Below are 11,000 nucleotides of genomic sequence, written 5' to 3' on the forward strand. Positions count from 1 at the left end.
TACCAACCTGGCAGTCATAATTTTACAATTCCTCCAGGAGATTCTTAATCTCAAGCTTTGAAAACCACTCATTTAGAGCAATAGGGGAAATTTTGAGCCTATCTACGGTAGTACTAGCATTTATACAGTGACTTGACACTATTTCAAGTAAATGGAATACAGTAATAAGGACTGGACTGGGGAAGAAAATTCTCAAGGGCCTGGGACACAGAGAAAAAGCTAAACAGGCGAAGATTGGGTGGTGGCAGTGTAAAAAATAGATAAGAGAACAAACTCATTCCAAAAGGATACAAACACTATGACATCATTTGTCACCATGTATAAGAAGCTTAAAGACATGAAAAACGATCAGTGATTATGGAGATTATACACACACATATATATGCACATGCACTAGAGCTATGCATGCACATGAAGTATGTAGTATGTGGATAATCACAAAAGAACAATAAAGAGCTTATTTAGCATAAACTAGAGAGGGAGAATAGAGAATTCAAGTGGTGAGGGCCCATTTTTCTGTGTATATCCTAACCACAGAAATTACCACAAAGTGGGTGGCTGAAAACAACAAATTTATACCCTGACAGTTCTAAAGGCTGATCATGGTAGTTCTGGAGTTTTAATTGCGTAAGTCTGAATTCAGATTGATGAGACAGCCATCAGCCCTACAAAGGTGTAGGGGGGATTCCTCCTTGCCTTTCCAGATTCTAGTGTTTCCTGGACTTCCTTGTCTCATAGCACCGTAACTCCAATCTTTATTCCTACTGTAGCCTTCCCATGGGGACAGGAGCCCAATTTGTAAGGCCAGGGGAGTATATCCACACTCAAACGTCCTAGCCCCTCCATACCATCCTTGAGATACCCGGGATGCCTGACCTTTTTGTTCAAATGTCCCCAGACCTATTTCCAGCACCAGTCCATTCTTTATTGGGTCTGAACTTTGAAGACATAACTGCACTGCTGGTGTAAGTACTTCCAGGTGGCTATGGGTTGGCTGTACATGAGAAATGGATGATGAGTGAGTTGGGGTGTCCACAGACACACATAAGAGTCATCAAAGGAGGGGGATGGAACAAAGGGTGGGAAGAGAAGTGGTCTGGCAAGTGTCTGCGGCCTGGCGCGATGTCACATCTTGGGCAGTAGTGACAGTTCTTCCCACACCGAAGGCACAAAAGGCAGAGAAGTCTAGGAATTCTAAACTCAACCCTGACTTTTCAGCTCATTATACAGGCATATTGGCTGTGCAAGCAGATTTAACATATTTTAACAGTTTATTAGTTGATTTAAACTTACCAAATAATTTGGAGGCATGTAGGCCTCTAATTAAAGCTTGCCCTGAACCTTGCAAATTTTACAAATGTTATGGATGGATTGTCTTTTTGCCCCATGAATTTTCAGACTCCCTTTCTGGTTTTTTGTGCTGCTTCAAGTCAACCATATGGCTGTTTCAAAGGAACCAGACAGGCTCCTGGTTATACATTTGTCCCACACCCACTTTCCTAATTGTGGTCTTTTTCATGTGGGTCTTCCCTTACAATACAGAGAAGGATTACAAATACTTAAAACATAGAGCTCAAGAAATGGGCCCTGCCCATTCCTAACACATGGAGTACATGGGTCCTCTGCTTTCATTCTGTGGCTCTTGCTGGCAAGCTGAAATATATTCCATCTATGAAGTAACATTCATGTCAGTGATGGGTTCTGGCAACATAATGGTAGTTCTTGAGTCCAAGATCCATAAGTGGGAACTGACACCCAGATAATGGTACGATTTTCACGGTGAAGATCTGACTGGATACTAATCAACATGGCATTCAGTGCCCTTTTTCATGTTCATGCTACTGGGTTTTTTTAATTAATTTTTTACATCATTGTTAATTTTTGGACAGTATTTGATTTTCTCCCCTCATGTGTAGTCCCCATAGTTCTCCCGCCACCACAACACCCGCTATCCATCACCATAGTCCCTTGTGCTATTCCCGCTCCTGTTTTGACCCCTCTCCTGCCTCCTCCCCTATTGTAAGCCTCAGCACTATGGTCAACTGCCAGGATTTGTAAGAGGTGGAATGGTATTTTAAAGAATTGACTAGTAAAGTTTGTTAGAAGTTCTACTCTTGTCATGATAGCATGAGCAGCTCTATGAATCTGCTTCCCACTGAAATTGGTGTAAATAATCTTTTAGAATGCCACCTATTTATCTGGAAATGGTCCTACGATACACAGCAAATGAAAGAACATTTATTCCAGAAAACCTACTAAAACTTAGTAAGGACAGTGAGAGTTTATGGTGTTTAAACCAAGACCTAGAACTTTCCTCTCCCCTCTTATGCCAGCAAGGACAAAAACTCCACTCCAGACTGGTGCAACCAAGGAAACTGTGTTCCTTCTTTACCTTCTAGAAAGGGCAGACATCAAGCATTTCTTATACTACCTCCAACTACCTTTGCTGAGGCTAAGTTCCAGACAAGATGGGATCCCATCTCCCATGCAGTCCCTTCTTGTAAGACCACAGCACTGCTGAAAATACTGGGACCCCAATTTAGTAAGAAGTCCACATGAGGAGAAGCACAGCAAGACTTCCAACTACTTCTCCTGCTCCACCAAATACTTGACTTTTAAGACAAAAGCATCACTTATTGAAAAGTTCACTATAATCCCCATTCCCATCTCCAGATCCACAGCTTAGAGATCTTTCCCAGGGGACGAAGCAGGCCATAAAACAGAGGCACCGCATCTTTCCCCAAAGGAAGCAAACCAATTTGCAACAGAATATGAAGAAGTTGAAGCCTATGGCTTTCAAAATAATGAATTTTGTGGTTAAAAGCAATTAAGAGGAAATTGGTAGAATCATTAGGAATGAAAGCTAAACTGTGGTAAAACTAATTTACCAGCAAGAACCAGGGAAGAGGAAAGCCTAGAAAGAGCCCTCCTGGGGTCAGAACAAATCTGAAGCCTGACCTCAAAACTATCCCATCAAAGGAGCCCAAATGTAATTGGACCAGTCTGTTGAGCAATTTATACCCTAGCCCGTAATTAGTAAAGATTAACAGCTGAGTGTGGTCAAGGACAGAGACGCTCAAAGGGAGCCCTGCATAAAACATCCCAGGGCAAGTATGGGCATGCCCAAGCCTGTGCTGGTGTAGGGTAAGGTACAAGGTATCAGGCTTTTCTGCCCTTCCGCCATCAGGATAGATGAGGGAGCCCTGTGATCCTGGGTGCATGCCTGATGGCGGGCACCTGAAGTGGGTCCACCTGAGCTGAGACTGATTTATAAGGGTGGTGCAGCAGAGTGCGGGGTGGTGGTAGTGCGATGTTAACGGTGGAGGAGTGGCGTGTACAGAGGAGTGTTGGAGTGACTACAAACCATGGCGAAGAACATGTGGCTGCTAGAACCGTTCATAACCTGCTCAGAATGGGTTAGTTGCTTTACAACTGGCGTAGACGGCAGGACGGTTCGAGGCAGGACAGCTCTACGCAGACGAAACCCTTTGAAATCTGGAGAGGGATCCCCGGATGGCCGGCCACGAGCAGATGGTACCCGGTGGCCGACCTCCTCGCCCAGTGGGCACCTCCCCAGGAATGGCCAGAGGTAGATGGATCCCCGGGGCAGTTGGAACAGGCCCTGTATGAAATAGAAGAAACCCTGAGTGGATGCAGTGCCCGCGAGGCGGCAGGAGCCGGGGGATGGGTGTTTCTCACGGCTCTGCGAGAGTCCAGGCGGAAAGAGCAATCTAGGATCCAGCAAGTACTGGATGAGATGCGAGAAGAGATGCAAGAAGAGATGTGGATACAGCAACAACATTTGAGGATTCTGGAGGAAGAAGTTCGGAGAAACCGACCCACCCCTCCGGAGATGCCAGACTCGGTCTCAGGAAGGAAGGAGAGGGAGGCTGGCCCTTTGCGCGAATCACAGCCGGTGGTGGCAAACCAGCCTGCGACTCCAGAGATGCCTGACCCCTGCTCAGGACAGGAGGAGAGGGAGGCTAAACCTTTGCCTGAGTCCCAACCGGCGGTGGTAAACCAACCCGCCACCCCGGAGATGCCGGACTCCTCTGGAGAGGAGGAGGAGGCTGGGCCCATGCTCCGGGCCCACCCAGTGGTGACTCAGAAAATGAAGCGGCAGCGACCCATGACCCCGGGGGGTCTGGCTGCGGGACCACCACAGATGACGGAATTTACTACCTACCGACCTTACACCCAGGCGGAACTGGTGGACTTGGGCAAACAGTTCCGCCAGAAACCAGGGGAACCCTTGGCAGCCTGGCTGCTACGTTTATGGGACCTGGGGTGGATGGGATTATTTGCACGGCTCAAGAGATGGAGAGACTGGCCTCTGTGACTTCACACCCATCCATGCGACAGAGGCTGCAGAACAGCCGGCGGTATGGCCAGGGCGACCACACCCTCCTGGAGAGGATAATGGCTGCCATACGGACAGTCTGGGCTGATGCGGGAGACGTGCCGGAGACAGGAAGCGGATGGCAGACGTACGCCGAGCTGGTGCAGGTACTTCGGGCATTGGGGATGCGGCAGGCCGTGTTTAATGTGAATATGCGTGGTCCTGACGACGAGCGTTTCACAGCAGGAATGAGAGACTTGGTATTAAAGAATGCCCCCTCATCTACATTTGGATCTCTCATGGCAGTACTAGCACCCTATGTGGGATGTCAGATACATGACGTCACCACAATGATAGCCAGCTTGGGAGAAGTTGAGAGCCGGCGCTCTCAGAAAGGAATACGGGTAGTTTCAGAAAGGTCAAAAGGAATGCCAAGGAGGGCAAGGAGGCCTCTTGGCATCACAGAACCTATAAAAGTCACCCGTAAACAAATGTGGATGGATTTAATAAGAGCAGGGGTAGATGGCACTAAAATAGACGCGCAGCCCAATGCATATTTATTGGAATTATGGCAGCAGCTGTGAGAAGACCAGAGGTTCACACCCATGAGAAGGACTGCTGCTCAAGGGGAGCCTGGAAGCCCCAGGCCTCAGGCGCGCGCCCTGCGGCTGGAAGACCACTTGCTGCCAGCCCCGTCCTCGGGTGATGGCCTGATATCCTTTGAATAGGGTGAGGGCCAAGGAACCCATCCACAGGGGATGGGCGGGGACCGGAGGCCACATGTGGAGCTTGCCATCCACTGGTCCCCGACTAACGTACAAAGGGTTTTAGCGCTAGTAGACACAGGAGCACAATGTACTCTGCTCTACGGAAATCCAGAAAGATTTCATGGGTCTACTTGTTATATTGATGGCTATGGAGGCCAGAGTGTCAAGGTGACAGCAGTAAAACTATCTCTGGGGATTGGGCGATTACCCCCTAAAGAGTATAAAGTGTATGTATCGCCCATCCCGGAGTACATCCTGGGGGTGGATGTACTACGTGGCTTATGGCTAGAAACCACAGTCGGAGAGTTTCGCCTTAGAGTGCGAGTGGTAAAGGCAGTGGTGAGAGGACACGCTAAGCATCTGCCCCTACAACTGCCAGTCCCTAGGCGAGTGACTAATACCAAGCAATACTGGTTGCCCGGAGGCTACAAAGAAATTACAGGCACAATATCAGAGCTGGAGAAAGTGGGCATTGTGCGTACTGCCCACAGCCCCTACAATTCGCCAGTGTGGCCGGTGAAGAAGCCCTATGGCTCTTGGCGCATGACAGTAGATTATCGTGAATTGAATAAGGTAGTTCCCCCCTTGCATGCTGCAGTGCCTTCAGTGGCAGATTTGATGGATCGTCTGAGCCACGAGCTGGGAATGTACCATTTTGTAGCCGATCTGGCAAATGCTTTTTTTTCAATAGATATAGCCCCAGGCAGTCAAGACCAGTTCGCCTTCACCTGGGAAGGCCGGCAGTGGACATTCACTGTGCTGCCACAGGGTTACCTGCACAGCCCAACTCTGTGTCACGGGCTGGTGGCAGCAGATTTGGCCCGGTGGGAAAGGCCATCTTCAGTGCGTTTATACCATTATATTGATGATATTTTATTGACAAGTGACTCTCTTACAGATCTGGAAAAGGCAGTACCTCTCTTATTAACACACCTGAAAACATGCGGCTGGGCAATCAATGAAAGCAAACTGCAGGGGCCTGTACTGTCAGTTAAGTTCCTGGGAGTTGTTTGGTCGGGTAAGACAAAGGTTATCCCTGAAGCTGTGATAGATAAAGTTCAAGCTTACCCCACTCCAACCACAGTGAAGCAGCTGCAAGCCTTTCTGGGTCTGCTGGGTTACTGGAGGGCATTTATACCTCACATGGCCCAGCTCTTACGACCCTTGTATATGTTAATACGTAAGGGAGCCAGGTGGGATTGGTCAGCTGAGGCAGACACAGCATTTGCCACGGCCAAACGAACTATAAAGACTGCTCAGGCCTTGCAGGTTTTTGACCCAGCCCGACCCTGTGAGCTCGATGTACATGTTACTCAGGAAGGGTTCGGGTGGGGACTCTGGCAGAAATCAGAGAGGCTACGACAGCCTATTGGGTTCTGGTCCCAACTCTGGAAGGGGGCTGAGGTTAGGTATTCTTTAATTGAGAAACAGTTAGCTGCGGTATATGCAGCCTTACTAGCCACAGAAAGTATAACTGCCACAGCCCCTGTCTCAGTGAGAACCACTTACCCAATAGCTGGATGGGTACGGGACTGGACAACAAAGCCCCATAGTGGCACTGCTCAAACGCCCACTTTGGCGAAGTGGGGGGCATACTTAGAACAGCGCTGCACCCTGTCAACTAGCCCCTTAAGGGTGGAGTTGCAGGAGGTTCTTGGTCCTGTGACATATACTAGTATGGAACCAAATTCAGAAGCCTGTATAGAAGCCGAACCTGAAGCTAGTCCCTACAAGGAGGGTCGAGCACCGATTCCAGCAGAGGCCTGGTATACAGATGGCTCCAGCCGGGGCCAGCCAGCCTCTTGGACAGCGGTGGCTGTACACCCAGAAACAGACACTATCTGGTTCGAAACCGGGACGGGACAGAGCAGCCAATGGGCTGAACTGCGAGCAGTATGGATGGTGGTGGCCCATGAGCCTTCCCCTCTAGTAATCTGTACTGACAGTTGGGCTGTGTACAGGGGTCTGACACTGTGGATTTCCACATGGAATTTAAATGACTGGACAGTTATGCATCGGCCATTGTGGGGCCAGGCCCTATGGAAAGATCTATAGGATCTGGGGCATCAGAAGCAGGTGACTGTTTATCATGTCACAGGACATGCCCCATTAACCTCACCAGGCAACGATGAGGCGGATACCCTAGCCCGGGTTCGATGGGTTGAAACTGCTCCAGGGCGGGATGTTGCGCAGTGGCTACACAGACGCTTGCTCCACGCAGGGCAGAAAACAATGTGGGCCACTGTGCATGCCTGGGGTCTACCTGTAACTTTAAAAGAAATCCAGACTGCATGTGAAACATGTGTAGTATGTTCTAGAACTTACCCCCGGAGACCTTTTGCATCTACAGGCCAGGTGTTGCGGGGGCAGGTATCCCTGACACGCTAGCAGATTGACATCATTGGACCACTACCTCGCTCCGATGGACAACAATATGCTGTCACCTGTGTGGACACTGCTACCGGGTTATTGGCAGCTTACCCTGCTCCACATGCGGACCAAAAGGCAGTGTTGGCAGCACTGGCACGCCTATGTGCTGCATATGGACGTCCGCTGGTAGTGGAGAGCGATCAAGGGACTCATTTTACAGGAGCCCGGGTGCAGCAGTGGGCCAAGAACATGGGTGTTGAATGGAAGTTTCACACTCCCTATAATCCCAAAGCTGCAGGGATTATAGAGAGGTATAATGGCCTACTGAAGCAAGGACTAAGAGCCACTGCCCCCACTCAGACGCTGGCCGGGTGGAGCCGATGTCTATGGGAGGTGTTGCAGACATTGAATGAGAGGAGCAGGAGAGGCGGCCTGGCTCCAGTGGAGGCATTGCTACATCGTGCCGCTGCTCCCATCCAATTACAAATAAAGACATCAGACGTCTTATTAAAACCGGGACTTGGACAGCAGGGCAACATCCTATTGCCAGCCCCAAGTGGAGTGGACCCAGGGCAGACTGTGGACTGGGAATGGCCCTGGACAGTGAAGGCTCCCCACATGCGGTGGGTGGCTCTGATAGCCCCTTGGGGTCGTGGCCTGGAGGCCGATTTACAGATAAAACCATGGGTGAGTGCGCAGTGGCCGCCACGGGTGCGTGTTACCCACCCTGGAGTGGCAGATCAGCGGGCAATCCTCAAGGGGACATTTGTAATAACTCTATGGCCCATTATGAGCTCTCCACTCCTGCTGCATGTAGAACCCACTGATGCCTCTTCACTGGCAAAGCGAGTGTGGTATTGACGCCCTGGAAGGCCACTGATGCCAGCGACAATATTGTCTTCGGATGCCAAATTGGCATGTATATTGCCCGATGGGAGAGATCTCCCATTGCTGGTACCGGTAACTTCTCTGTCTTTCCGCCCCTAGGAAAATTAAGTTTAGTCATTTTGTGATGTATTTGCTTTTGTGGTCCATGGCTGCACTGTTTATGTTTGCTTAAAATATTGTATATACGTGGACTATATGGCAGAAAACCCTGAGGGGGTGGACTGTAGGGTAAGGTACAAGGTATCAGGCTTTTCTGCCCTTCCGCCATCAGGATAGATGAGGGAGCCCTGTGATCCTGGGTGCATGCCTGATGGCGGGCACCTGAAGTGGGTCCACCTGAGCTAAGAGACTGATTTATAAGGGTGGTGCAGCAGAGTGCGGGGTGGTGGTAGTGTGGTGTTAACGGTGGAGGAGTGGCGTGTACAGAGGAGTGTTGGAGTGACTACAAACCATGGCGAAGAACATGTGGCTGCTAGAACCGTTCATAAACCTGCTCAGAATGGGTTGGTTGCTTTACAGCTGGGTTCCCTGAGGAGGGACATCAGAAGTTTTATGCTCTCTGGGAGGGGGAACAGATTTCACTAAATTCATCCAACCAGTCATTAAACAAGTAGAAAACAGCAAATAACAATAATAACCACCAGAAGGGGGCTCAGTACAGAGTTGCTACATTATCTAAAATGTGCAGTTTCCCACACACAAAAATATGAAACAAGCGAAAAAAACAGGAAAGTCTTACCCTAATTTTGATGGACTACTATTTACGTTGTGGGTGAAAAAAGAATCGTCTGCCTTAAATAATACAGGATGGCCAAATGTTCAAGTCCCAACACCAGACAGATGAAATAAAGCAACATAAAATACACAAATATAAGGCACTTGAGGGCACAGTAGACCGTGCAGGGCCACAGGAGGCTTGCAGTTGGGAACAGAGTGAATTAATAGGGCCTAAGGGACACAGGAGGCAGACTTGGTTGTTGGTTTTTTTAAGATTTATTTATGCATACAAGAGCTGGGGTGTGGGCCAGAGGTGTGGGGGTGGTGAGAGGATTCACCAGAGGCAGAGTAGGGAGCAGAACAGGCAGATCTACTGAAATACACTGCTGAGGGGAGCAGCAGGCAAGACAGGAGAGGTCTGCTGCGCCATGTGGGTAGCTCCCTGGCGAGGGATCCAACTCAAGCTGCAGTGGCTGTGGAGAACCTCAGAGTGCTGAGACTTAACCCCTTGCACCAGCAGGGAGGCCCCAGGAGGCAGACTTTGTAGTGTGTAGCGTCAGGAAGGGCCAGAGCAGGATATCTATGACCCGAGCAGACAGGTGAAGGAGGAGTCCTGGAGCCTTCGGTGGCTTTTCCAGGCCTTTATAGGATTTACCAGGTACACGACAGGCAAGGGTGCGGGGGGGGGGGGGGGGGAGGGGGGAGGGGGGGCGGGAGGCTGGCAGGCCTTCTGTGCCGGCAAGTCTTCACTATATCTGGGCTCTCCAGCCTTCTCTCGTGGCCTCTGCTGGTCCTCTTTCACTCTCTGTTCCGCTCTCTCTGCTCTGCTGGTGTCCCCGTGATGCCGCCCTTATAAGCCCACTCTCAGCCCAGGTGAATCCCATCTACACATGCCCACACCCCACTCCAGGTGGCTGCCATCAGGCATGCATTCAGGACCTCAGGGATCCATCATCCATCCTAATGGTGGGAGGGCAGAAAAGCCTGATACTTTCTAACTTACCCTACCTAGTGTCAAGAAGTTGAGCTGCTCCCTGGTTCCTATGAAGAGATGCTGACTGGTTTGTTTGAATAAGTTTGTACTCAGGCAAGAAAGTGAAACCACTGTGTTAAGAACAGGGTGGAGTGTAGACGGTCTGGTTTGTGTGGGAAATGAGTGGACAGGCTTTCCCACTGGCTGTGGGGCATGTGGGCAAGCACCCAGGCCCTTGTAGCTAGGCTTTTGAGAATATACAAGGCTCAAGAAAGGGAGGCGGGCCTCCCCTGATGGCGCAGTGGTTGAGCGCTGGGCTGGGAAGCTTCCCGCAGGCTCTGCAGCGCCGGTTCGATCCCTGGCCACCTGCTAGGGTCCCACATGGTGCGCAGACCTCTCCTGCCGCCCACTGCTCACCTCAGCAGTGTATTTCAGTAGATCTGCCTGTTCTTTGTTTTGTTATAAAGATTTATTTATTTATGCATCCAAGAACTGAGGTATAGAGGTGCGGAGGTGAGAGGATTCACCAGAGACAGAGTGGGGAACAGAACAGGCGGATTGACTGAAATACACTGCTGAGGGGAGCAGGGGGTGAGACAGGAGAGGTCTGCTGCTCCATATGGGCAGCTCCCCAGCTGGGTGGGGATCAAACTCATGCTGCAGAGGCTGTGGACAGCTTCACAATGATGTGTTTAACCCCTTGAGCCACCAGGGAGGCCCCAGATCTGCCTGTTCTGCTCCCCCCTCTCTCTGGTGAATTCTCACTGCCCCCCACCGCCCTGCACCTCTGGCTTACACTCCAGTTCTTGTATGCATAAATAAATCTTTAAAAAGAAAAAGAAAAGAAACCGCAGGAATTTCTATGTGAGCCACTGCCTGTGCAGGTCAGTAGGTGAGAAATGGCAGCTGGCTGAGGAACTGCTTCTGTTGCTGTCATAGGCTAAGC

This window comes from Talpa europaea (assembly GCF_964194135.1).
Source record: "Talpa europaea genome assembly, chromosome: X".
Classification (NCBI taxonomy): domain Eukaryota; kingdom Metazoa; phylum Chordata; class Mammalia; order Eulipotyphla; family Talpidae; genus Talpa; species Talpa europaea.